Raw genomic sequence first — 12,924 nt, forward strand, 5'->3', positions numbered from 1 at the left:
CATCTTGCCCGCATGGGTAGCCAATCAGAACACAGGATTCGCTTCATATTGTCCACAGGCGCTGCCAGCTATCTAAAAAAAAAAAGTAATAAAAACTGTTAAAAAAGTCGATAAGTTGTTTTTGGGTTAAAATCAATATTGCTTCTGAATTATGATCTTTTTTTCTATGGTTAGTTTTAATTCAGCTGAATTTCAGATCTCAATGCATACTCTTTTCTCAGGTTTAATTACTGTCTTACGTTTACTTTGAACTATCTGTTTATCTGGTCTGACCCCTCGTGGTTTATTTCTCCGATGATTTCGAAGTCCTTTTGTGAGTCTTATGATTCACTGTCCTGCAAGATCACATATGCAGTTTCAATCCCTTAGTTGTTTTTTAGAATTTTGCCACGGCTCCAAAAAATTATGACCTTGCATTGGCTTGGCTTAGTACGCTGATTGATTATACATACATACATACATACATCCATAAATACATAAACTTTATTAATGTGGAGTCTTGAAATATGTAGGCGATGGGGTTAAGAACCCCTCTACTAATTGGGGACAAAATTAATAACCTATCAACTATTTTCTAATGAAACTATTAAAAAAAAGGCTTAACAATATAACATAGTTAAAAACCTATTAACTAACAACTAATGGGAAAACTTAAAAGATTAAGAATTACAAAGGATGCAATTGAACAGTTGTCGTCTTCTACGATTACAACTAAATCAGATTTACGAATATGATTTTTAAAACTAAATAATGATGGGAGGGTTCTGATTTCGCTTGGTAGCTTATTCCACAACTTTGGTCCCAGGTAGGTGAGCGAATGTTTACCATATTTATTGGTCCTAAATCTGGGAATGGCGGACTCTACCGTTCTTAAGTTGTAGGGTGAGCAATGCGTATGAAATAGCTCGCATATTTTGATGGGGCATAGTTTGTGTTTCACCCTATACATAAGGATAGCGATATCTCGCAGTCTTCTGTTCTGGAGCGTCGTTAGATCACTTTTATCCAGCAATGCTTGGTAGCTAGATTGCTTATCTAGGAAAACTGCGCGTAGTGCTCTTTCTTAGACCCGTTCGAGCTTTCTTTTGTCGGTAGCACTACAGAAAAGCCAAGTCAGGTGGCAACAGTTTAAGTAAGGCAATATAGCTGATTTATACAGAGTTAATTTAGCATTTGGTAGGGATAAGGTTTTTAAGCCTCAACAGTACGCCTACCCTTTGACTCGCCTTCTTACATATTTTTATTAATGTGAGTGTTAAAATTCAACTGTTCATCTATGGTGACTCCTAGCAACTTAAGACAGTCAGAAGATTCGACGGTGTTTCCTTGAAAGTGTAATGGAGTGTTATTTTCTGTCCTGTTTTGCTTTAAAGTCATAGTTTGATATTTGCTCAGGTTTCCTTTTAGCAGATTGTTAGCGTACCATTCGGAGGCCCTACTGACATTCCTCATAAGATTGGTGTTCGGAAGTGTCAAGTACATTGTTCCTCATTCATAAAACCGTCATTTGGATTTGTCTTTGGTTAAGAAGTCTAATCCTGCAGGGTCAGTTGGACAACTCATGCGCACCGATAATGTACAAAAAAGCGTGTATAAAGCGTTAGAAGACAGAGTGTTGAAAGAGGGAAGAAAAGAGAGAAATGAATCATCTGTTTGTTAAAGTTAGAAAAATTATAGCAATGGTTGTTGGTTTTTCTTAGAACTCAACCAATAAAGAGGAACTGAAACAGCAGGTTTAGACTATTGTTATATTTCTGCAAAGCGTGGTACCCTCGACCAGCTTTCCCTCCACCACGTCGTAACAATTGATTGTGCGAATAGCTTTATTTTTCAACTGAACAACTTTTGAAAGAAAGTTTCAGAATTGTTTCACAGGGAGGGCAAATAACATATAACACTATTTATAACTTCTCGAATTGCAAAATCAGCCTTTAAAAATCATACTAGTTTTCTCTAGCACTGAACGGAATTGACCACGTTATTTTAACCTCCCCTTTCAAGTCGAAAAGCTCATTTGAATTGCAAATAATTAAAAAAAAATCAATCGTCAAAATTGCACTCAATCTTTCTTGTGGAAAGAGATTTCCAACTACAAGAAATAACAGCGTCTTCTCCAGCATCTATGTAGTCAGGAAAACTCATAACTTCAACCCTCTTTCCTTGGATGTCGTCAATTGTGTCCACGTCGGCGAGTATTTCTTCTCCTTAATCGATCGAGTGGTTCAGATTTGACTTCGGGGATTCATGCATGCAAATTTTGTTGGGACTTTTCTTCAGGTAAATAACCTACGGAAAGATACACTCATAGTCATTCATAGGGGCTAAAGCTAGGGTGAAATGAAGAAAACAAGACCAATGTTGTCCCGGATTAATTTTAAAGTCAGGAGTTCCATGTTGAAAGTTTCGTACTCCATGTATTGAAATCTCCTCCATTTTAAACCTTCCATAATTTTTCTGAGCTTATACCGTCTGCGTTATTGAAGTTTGTTATCGCTTTTAAAAATGATTTTTAGGTAGCATAAACGCTATGAAACATAACATGACCCTCCAAATCGATTTGACGCTGTCAAGGTTATATTTAGGGCTATGGGGCCCTATTTCTATTTACTCAAACACGTACGGTACACAAGATATATTCTCCTTCAGTGAATTGGTTTTTGCTCGACCTCGATGCATGTACAATTATATTTGAAAATATTTATCGCTAACAATGAGAAAAATTTGGAGTTTGTGTTAGAATTAAGAGAGTTACAAGAAGGAAATGGCTTTGCTAGAATAACTGGACGCATATTTGCGTTCTCGCGGACTTTCTGAAGGAAAGAAACTTTGTTTTTTGTGCCTGCATTTGTCTGTATAGGATGTAACTTGCGTCTATGCTTCTCTTGATTAACACTAGATGGCTCAGTTCATATAGCAAGTTTCTCGATGAAGGTTCACTCATACATGTTCGCTCAGAAAGAGATCTCTAATAAGGTTCGCGGAATGACCCGTTCCGAAAACGCTCGACATCTTCTAGCGTGGGTCTACCGCGAACACCGTGTGCATATTTCGTAGGCGTTTTGAGCGTATTCAGTATACACAGTATCTGCTGATTTTGCACCGCAGAAACTCCTATTCTTCCACCATTACACCATGCCATGAGCTCAACAGTCAAAACATCGCACATGCAGTCAGAACGTCGCACATACGTGTTAAGGACTTGATTGCGCTTTGCAACTAAACGAAAAAAAGAGAGCCGGAATTTAAACTCTGGCGTTTCCCTTGGAAAGCCCGAGTAAATATAAGAAAGTTGTCATTCATCAAGGGGATATCGAGGAATTGGCTGACAAGGGATACCCTTATCAGCTTGGAGGGTAGAATAATAATTCCTTTCTCACCAGCAAGGCCAACAGCGAAATTTGAAAAAGAAAAAAATAAGAAAAAATGGGTTGTGCACGAAGTGGAAATCTGTAATTTTTTTATCAATTCATGTAAATCCTTTGCCATATCGGAAGGGATACCTATATTACCTTAAGTATTGCTCAGGGTCAAAAAGCAATTAATATCCCTTTGGTCGAGTGGTTTTAAATTCTGAGCGACTTTATATTTCAAGGAATGACTCCCACAAAAAAACCATAAATGAGCAAAATCTAAAAACAAATTATAACTACAAAGAAGATCACACTGAAATAAAAACTGAGGAAAAGGAATTTAATGTTGTAATTACCAAACCATGCTAAGGAGGGGATACCCAAAAACTTGATAATATTGGTATCCCTTTCAATTTGGTGACTTTTCTAAAACTTTCCTTAACTAAACTTATTAATGAATAGCTAGTAGGAAATTCTCGAGTAATCATCCGCAGGTGAATTTGCGAGACAAAAATGTTGATATTGCTGAGCAGTGTTCTGCACTACTAGTATAATGCAAGCAAGTCTAAAAATATTTGTTGCGTGGTTTATCTTTGTAACGGCTGCCACGCCTTTGCCACCGAACACTGATTCGCTATAAGCTTGCTTCGCGTTAAACGTGTTAAACCACAATAATGACGCTACTGTTAGTCCATTAGAGACGTGATCTTTAAGTTCCACTCAGAACCGCATTTTGGTCAGTTGTCTTGCTGTGGGCTAACGATAAGACGTGTTTGTCTGAAGAGCGCCTTTTGCCTACCTTATATTGAAGCTCGTTTTGGTTAAATTTTTACAAGCGGGACTGTTATGTAAGTGCTAATGTTCCTTTCTTTGTGCTTGTCTATATATATAGTTCTTTCGTGAGTTTGTTTGAGTTTTAGCTAGCTTTGCATCTTGCCTCTATATTGGAATGTTTGGAATGTTGGTTCGTCTATTCGAATTTAGCTTAGCTTCTTCCTTATAAATTCATATTTCAGTTTACGATAAGTACTTGGATACCTCGACTACGTTAAATAAAACGATTCAAGGCTTGTCCGTAAAATTTTAATATATATCCTCGCTTCATAGTGTGTCTTCATTTGCGAAAGTCATAGTTATCGTCGAAATTTTGCTTCGCTTGTGTCGGCCGTTACAATCTTCATAGGGTGTTCTTTTGATATTTTTTTGTGCAATGTTAACTTGCACTCTTATAGTTAAGTAGAGTTTTGGTGCATGAAAAAGAAAAAAATAAAAAAAATTTAGCCAAAATGTTTTCACAACGTACAACTGGACCTGCTATTTTTTATTTCTTGCTATTGCTTTGTGTCATTATTGAAGAATTAAATTAAGGTAGCCCTGGACAGCATCAGGGAAAAATAGCTAACAAAGAGCAACCACTAAAGCTATCCTCGAAACCTTTTTAACAGTGTAAGAGTAAGACGTGTTTCGTTAAGATCTTCAGTAAGAGTAATACCAAATAAAATTGAAAGTCAAGCTGTTGTTTGTCTAGTCCCCAGTCGACGTCTTTATCGTCATCAATGTCATACTGGGTAAGATACAGAGAATAAGCAATACGGGACATTCTTCTTTTTATTGACTAGAAGACTTTTGACATTTGACATATACTTAAAATTTCCACTAAAAAGATGAATTATGGATGGCTCTTTGAAAAAAAATTGGGATAAATCCATAACAGATGTCCGACCCAAACATAAATTCCCCACGAGTTTCTTTCGATCCGCTTCTTAATTTTAATAAGTTACTGTTTTAATTACCTTTAGGCAGTCATTGAGTCCATACGTCCATACTAAGATTCTGCGACTTAACCGCTTTAAAAAACGCCTCAAGGACACACACCTTCACTATTAGCTCACAAATATGAGATGAAAGTAAAGCAGAGATAAGCAGAACATCTTCCTCCTCTAACAATGTTGGTAAAACTAAATAGTTACCACGTCTTGGAAAGTTTACAAAGGGTATAAAATTTAACATTGTTGGTGGGATAAAGAGGTGGGGGGGAGGGGAACTCTGAACCTCCATCACGGCTCTTTGTTATTTCATTACCAGTCCCTCTCTCTGAAGGAGGCTCAGCCGATTCCGATTCGCTCGAAATCAACCACTTACATGCGGATTTAATTAACATCAAATTAACGTATACAAGCGGTCAATTTCGAGCGAATCGGGTGCATATATTTAAGCTACATGTATTTTGGAATCGACTACTACCACTAGAAATTAAACATTACGAGATGGGAAAGAAGGCAAGGACAAAATTAGCAGAAAACAATAATCTCATCTCAATTTGTCAGGAAATTCAAAACTTAGACAACCAAATAAATTTACTGCTTGACAACCCCTCCTCTTTTATTTGGGCTTGGGACCAGCAAGAGTGATGATGCACACCCTTGGCAGAGTTAATTGTGCAAGCATATATTAAGATATTAACTGTAGAGACTAAAAATTAATAGCAAAAAATGAAGAAACAAACTGTATTTGAAAAAAAAGGATAAGATCAAGGAAAAGAGAGGGCTGCAATAAAGGTTATGTACTGTTCTTGAAGCTGACAATTCACAAGGTTCCTGTAAAGTTAAGTTGCAAACTAACAATATATTTGAGCTACATGCACTTTGGGCAGAGCAGCCACAACCAAAGTAACTAACCCTTCAAACTCGTACCATATTTAAATAATACAACACTTACATCAGTATTACATGCAAAGAACATAATTGTTACTTTTGGCTTCTCATCGCAAAGGTTGAGTAGTTACCAGTAGCATGAGTGCTGCTGGATAACAAAAGGTAAGAGTAAAGCAACACCAAACAAAATAAGGGGAAAAATAGTCTTTTAGTTAAAACACCATTGACTTGCTGCTTGGTCTTTTGCTGCAATTAGACAGAAATATGTCCACTTTTTCTTGGCTAATAAACAGTTACTCTCCATAATAAGAAGACTTTCCACTGGTTCCAACACTGCATTTGTGAACACATCCACACAATGCATCAATGGAGACGAATAAACTTCCATTCTCCTACAATCAGATACAAAAAAGCAACCTTAAAAATGTCATGTTAGAAATAGTTCCTAAGCCCAAATAAATAAAATATGATGAAATAGCTCATGCTGAGAAGATTCAAATAATTTGATGTTTCTTGTCTAAAGTATATCTTTCATTATGCCAACATAACAACAACAACAACACCTTTATTTATAATCACAATTTAACTTATAAACTAAAACTACCTGCAATATAGCGAAGCTAATCGAGGCAGGTAGTATGAGAAACGTGTCAATTACGTATCAATATAAATTATATTATTCTAATGACAAAAAAAAAATTACAATTACAAAGGTACAGGTGTCAATTACAAAAGTGAATACAAAAATATAGGTATACTAATAACGAAGCCACGGGCAGATAATTAAAAACAGGAAAAGCTCAAAATACTCTTTATTTTAAAGAAATCTAGTTTCTTGTTATTTCGTGTATTAATGTATCAATATCAGGATAAGAATCCTGGTTTAGAAAGATTTGAAGTAAAGATTCGGTAATTTTTTTTCTTGAAACTATATTTTGGGAGCTGTCTCAAAACATCAGGAATACAGTTCCAAATTTTTGCGCCCATAGAGGAAAAAGGATTCTAATAGTGATTTAGTCGAGAGTAGTTTATATAGAAGTTGCCAGCGGTAGAAGTGTATTATAATGATGAGCATTTTAAAACCCATATAGTGGAAAACTAATAAAGACGATCAAATCGTAAATCTTTAATGGGTCTAAAGAGAGCAGAAATGTTAGATGGCACGACTTTGTTATAGACATCATGCAAATAGAGCAATTTTTAAAGTAGATTAAAGGTAAAGGCAGAATATCGGTAGAGATAAAAAGTAGAACAGCATGAACATTAAACTTAGAGAAATTCATCAAGCGGACAACCCGTTTTTGAAGATGGAGTATCTTGTTTAGGTGCGTTTTGGCTGCTATGGAAGAATAAGAGACCTATATATATTAAGCAAAGTCACGAAGGGAGTGAAATGCCTTAATCTAGATATTATACCTATATGACTACTGATCTTTGACGCCATGTGGCTGATATGATATTTCCAACAGAGATTACTATCCATTAGGTACCCCTAGGTACTTAACATATGGTTTACGTTCTATACTTTTCAGTCTATTACTTTGGTTGTCATATAAATTAGGTTTAATTTCACAATCTAAGCGTTTTTGGTATGGATGAAAGATAACAAAATTAGTTTTCTTTATACAGTAAGGAGAGTTTATCAGCGCTTAGCCAGTCACAGACATTAAGGAGCTCCACATTTACAAAGGATTCAAGTGATTTTAAGTTCTTATCAGTATATAACAGATTTGTATCATCAGCGAATTGGTAGAATCCTAGCTTGTTTGAAGCGTTGTAAGTATCATTAATATAAATCACAAACAATAAAGGACCCAAAACAGAACCTTGTGGCACTCCACAAGAGGTTTTCTCTTTTCTAGAAATATAGGCATAACGTGAATCATCAATATTTCGAAGACCTGGCGCCTAGTCAGAGTCCCTCGGGAAATAACTTTTTCACTATTAATTTGACCTGGCATATCCTGCCTCGATGTATAGTAAACCATTGCCAGCTAGAGAAACAATTTAGTGGAAGATGCTACTAACTAAAAGCACCTATTTTCCTACCAGTGCAATAAACTCAATTTTCAGCTATTTAGTTATCGAACAAGTCAGAAAACATTTCAGGGTTTATATGGATTAACCACAGGCGGCCCAAGCTCTCTTTGAGAACCACACAAGGAACACAATCTGCATATCGATTTATAAGGATTTGTATGGGATTTTCTACAAGATATCCATAGAGATAGTTAAAAGTGAAATATTAAATAAAAATGACTTACCTTATTCCATACGTATGTTGCTTGCTCCTGGTGTCGTTATTTTACCGATTTCACTTGATTGAAAACCAGGATTTAAAAAAACCGCTTAAATCAAGTGAAATCGGTAAAATAACGACACCAGGAGCAAGCAACACACGTATGGAATAAGGTAAGCCATTTTTATTTAATATTTTCACTTTTAACTATCTCTATGGCTATCTTGTAGAAAATCCCATACAAATCCTTATAAATCGATATGCAAATTGTGTCCCTTTTGTTGTTTTCAAAGAGAGCTTGGGCCGCCTGTGGATTTACAACACGAAAGCAGCGCTAATCGACAATTGACATCTAAGAGTTTGCTTTTGTCGTGTAAATTGAGAGCACTTCGGGTCACCATGGCTGGTGAAATATTTTGGCGTCACGGTGTGACCGAATGGCTGTAAAGAGGCTGTGTGCAGTTTTTAAACTTAAACTCTAAGTTCTGAAAAATTTCCCCATGGTTTCATACTCCTTTCGTACTACCTTCTACATTATTCCCAGTTATTTTTAGAGAGATTACTTCTGGATCAGGGTCGGCATACTAAATGCAGTATATTCGCAATGCTTTTAGTAATTCTGACTTCCTAACCGTTTTCTTTCGAGTGCCTCTAGATCGAGACTACTTTCAGGTTGGATTATTAAAAGGGAGTAATTACTTTGCAAGCGTCAAATCATCAATCTGTAGACATTTTCTGGATAAGAAATTTATGAATAACATTTGACTAAGGAAGATCTTGAACGACAGCTATTTAGAGTCCAAAGGTCACCCTCCTTATCCTGTGCCGTGACCACGTAGCAGAAAACCAGAATCTGAAAGGCTAGTTTGAGGTTTTCATACTTCATGTTAACCTTGAATGTGTTCACTAGTACATTTTTGTCAGGGTCTACCAATGAAAGTGGACTAGAATGCCAATCCAAACGAAGTGTTAGATGAATATAGGTATTCATAAGTCCAGTTTTCCTCAATAGCCATCAATCAGATTTCAGTTTACCTTCAGAGATGAGTTCTTGTCTGTTCTTTCGCTCTGCACTCTTTCGCCGCTCTACTTTAAGTTCATTCCTCAGCTCGTTATTTTCTGCCGTCAAAGAAACAAATCGCTTTAGAGATATTGGTGGTACAGTGGATCAAAGACGATCTAGGACTCACTAGAGGTTAAAATTTGATAGCAATTATTCTTTTGTTATCTGAGGTTGGACTGTAAATTAAAAACTAAGTAAAATGCAGCTTTTACCACAAAAGTATATTCTGATGATTCACACTTTTTATCTGAAACAAGAAAAGACTGTTCACACGATCAAACGTTGGGGGAAACATAACTCGCACCTTTGAGAGACAGCTTGTGTCTCGATGAGGTAAGAAAAAAAATAAAACAAAGGGCTTCTGGTGGTCGATGGCAATGAACCACAATAGCACTGACTCCCGTAATTTCGCAACACAACGTTACCCAAGGCGTGCAACTGGAGTTTTACGCAATTTCGTGACGCAGCATTACTTACCTGCCGCCAGAAGTTTATTTTGCAAGATGCGAATGCCCCTCTGTGTTGGTAAATGCTTTCTTAAACGCTTTATAGGCTTTGGAACCTCTTTTGGATGTTATTTCCCGCATGGTAACAGATCACTCCCAAATTATTTTGTTTTAATTCCCTTTGATGTCCTCCTCGTCCTTGAGGCTAAAGAAATTTTAATTCACCATTTTCACCGCTATTTGAATGGCCGGAAGCTGCAAAAGATATGCTATTTTTAGAGGCACTCACCTATTCCGATCAAAAGTGATCTTGTATGAAGAGTGGACTCTAAAACTTGAGATGCACACTTTTTCTGATGGAGAGTCGCAAAAACTTGACTAATAAAGTCGGTAGGCTACAATATTGGATTTGATCCTTTGTTTATGCCTGAAATTAATCCGATAGCACGTTTGCTCTCTCACCAATGTTAAAAACATAACCATGTAATTTTGTCAATGTATCAAGGATGGAAGGATGAACTTGCCTTGATATTTAGTTAGAAGTTAGATCATTCGCAACCAGTGGTTCATCTGATCAAAATTATAAACTGAGCCGTGAATACATATCATTTCGAGGAAGTAAAATGATTAATACTCTGATTTTAAAATTACAAGTTTAATTTTGGCAAGTCCTGTGTTGAGAGCAGTGAAATAGTTTAAAGGTTTTCATAGGACGTGAGGAAAAAAGCGCAGACAGCATGCAAGATGAACAATCCGCAGAGTCTAGCTTGCTGAGCAAACATATGCATCTTTTTGTAAGCAGCCACATAAATGCATAGCTGAAATAATTTCAGGTTTCAACACAGTTATTGATCTACAATTTGTCAGCTAGGATTAGTACAGATGCCCACAGTTTTGCTTGAATGTTTTATTCATTATTACAGTACTTTAATGTCAATCAAAGGTTCTGTGATATTGGACTGTTCAAATAAACCGCAACTATGAGTTACCTTTAAATATTTTCTTTAAGACATAACATTTCAAAAATGAACTGCATATTGCAACATTACCTTCCCTTACCACATCAAAAATACGATAAATATATGAGGTTCATATATTTTGAACTGCGGTATTAGATACGTATGATGCACGATCCTCGGGTTTATTACGAATAACTTAACGGCCTGCTCCCAGTTGGCTTGTTAGCTCAATTGGTAGAGCGCTGCACTTATATCGCAGAGGTGAGTGGTTCGAATCCCGTACAGGCCTGATTTTTTTCAGGTCTGATTTTCGCTATTTCATAAATAGTGCTCTCTACTGCGAGGATCGTGCATCATACGCAAATCCAAAATGTTGTACAGGCACAATGTACAACACTGTACAGTGGGAGAGGGTGAAAACAAGGATATCAAGGACAAGTTGAAATGCTCTTCCAATACATTGCGATCTCAGTCATGTTGGGTCACCACTTGTGTCGCTTATTGTATTTTTTATCAGGTTTGACTACAACTAGGAAGGTTCAAACATTGAGAATTATTACAACTCTCAACGCTAGATGCCCTTAGGAATTTTTAGCTGCAAAGAACATTTTACATTCTGCTCATATTTCAGGAAAATTCTAACATCAAATATTTTCTCAGAGCAAGCAGTAATATTACTGGGGGCTTCTGGAATCAATTTTAATCGGGGCTACCTCCAATATAAACGAATCGTATTCCCGCTTTGCCAAAACAAATTTTTCTAGGTCTATCGTGATACATTTGAGTCTTTAACACTGACATGGAGAGAGGAGATCTTTGGATGCGAGCGAGCTCCAGCTCTTTTATCAGCTAAAAACTATAATGCTATCGATGTCTCCTACTACAAGGTATGGTTTACACGGAAGGTGACAAGGTTTCTGTCCCTTCGATATCACGAACATAGCTTATTGCCGCTACTTCGATCAAAATGATGGATTGGAACGAGTCATAAAAACGTGATTAGGGAAGTAAAATAAAAGTTGGAAACTAACATTGTCTCATGAGAGGCAAAGCGGATCATTTGAGTTGTACGTGTTAGATGTGGTCTACGGCTTGCTCGATCGCGTGATTTTAATTAGTCAAAATGGTTCACTGGCCGCCTGAGTCTCGAGCGCTGAAGATATTTCAGTCAACAGAAACTGAAAGCAAATTTTCTTAAGACAATTCTTCCTTAAATCATCTTTCAATCGTCCTCCGAATATCTTCAGATAACTACAAATCCTTAAGATACCAAGGTAGCGTTTAGAAAGCCTGGGTTAAAATTTGTTCAGGAACGTACCTTTGAAGCTGTTCCTTGAAAGTGCGGTGAATTTGAAAGCATTAAACAACGCGAATAAAACGATGAACCTCTTAGTTCCTGAGTGCAACCATGCTATGTGTCTATGAACATGTTGAGCGTGTTGCAACGCTTCATTAAAGCTTTGCGCTATCGAATGTCTAGCGAATGGGATAAATATAGGATTGGGATCTATCTAGCGGAATCTATCGATTTCCTCTGTACCTGTGTGTCTGATAGGTCATTAAATGAAACTAGGAGTAACATTTGATCTTGAAGTCTGATCGCCTGTGTGAGAATGGTCTTGAAAAGGCTTTTATCATTAGCAATGGTTGTTATTATGTAGAATGCTCAAGTGCTTCTTTCAGATTAGATCAGTCAAATAAAATCTTGTGACCAAGTTACCAAGCCTGATACTGTTGAAGTGTTTCGAAATTTCATTTAACGAGATAGCTTTCATTGAAATAGCAACAGAAATCAGTTGGAATAGATGTTATGGCTTGCATTTTAAGAGGACGATATTATGGCGTTCAGTTCATTTTAGTTCATGCAGACTGACACTCACTCAAATTATACGATATAATTTGATGTGACAAATACAGTTTTCCAAACAAAACAAAGTAAAGCAAAGCCTATTATAGTTTTATAATCAGGTAGAATCAAAGATTGCTGGCTGTACTCTTCACACGCCCCATGTTAATCGAACTTCGTAAATTCAGACAAAATGATTTCCTTACCGACTATGCGATTACCTTATCATGAATGCTAACAAAAAGTTGCGTGATGAAGTGTGATGTCTTTGCGACTTTCTTAGGTGGGTAGTGTAAAAAATAATTCGATATGAAGCGCTGTATGAAAAATGTTGCATGTATGAAACATATCTCTACACAATGTCGAC

At 36.6% G+C, this 12,924-nt stretch overlaps 1 long non-coding RNA gene and 1 other non-coding gene across 2 annotated transcripts in view; one reads left to right on the forward strand and one right to left on the reverse strand.

The window, feature by feature from the left end:
• Positions 1-12,338, reverse strand: part of LOC148719322 (uncharacterized) — a 108,057-nt gene extending 95,719 nt beyond the window's left edge. The window contains exons 1-2 of the long non-coding RNA XR_015994146.1: positions 12,030-12,338; positions 9,279-9,362 (exon numbers count right to left, since the gene is read on the reverse strand). This is a non-coding gene — a long non-coding RNA (uncharacterized LOC148719322). The remainder of the gene's footprint in view (positions 1-9,278; positions 9,363-12,029) is intronic.
• On the forward strand, positions 10,928-11,000 carry Trnai-uau (transfer RNA isoleucine (anticodon UAU)). Its single transcript has one exon. It is a non-coding gene; the product is annotated as a tRNA-Ile (tRNA).
• Positions 12,339-12,924: the final 586 nt, after the last annotated feature.

Source organism: Stylophora pistillata, chromosome 12 (genome assembly GCF_964205215.1).
Source record: "Stylophora pistillata chromosome 12, jaStyPist1.2, whole genome shotgun sequence".
Classification (NCBI taxonomy): domain Eukaryota; kingdom Metazoa; phylum Cnidaria; class Anthozoa; order Scleractinia; family Pocilloporidae; genus Stylophora; species Stylophora pistillata.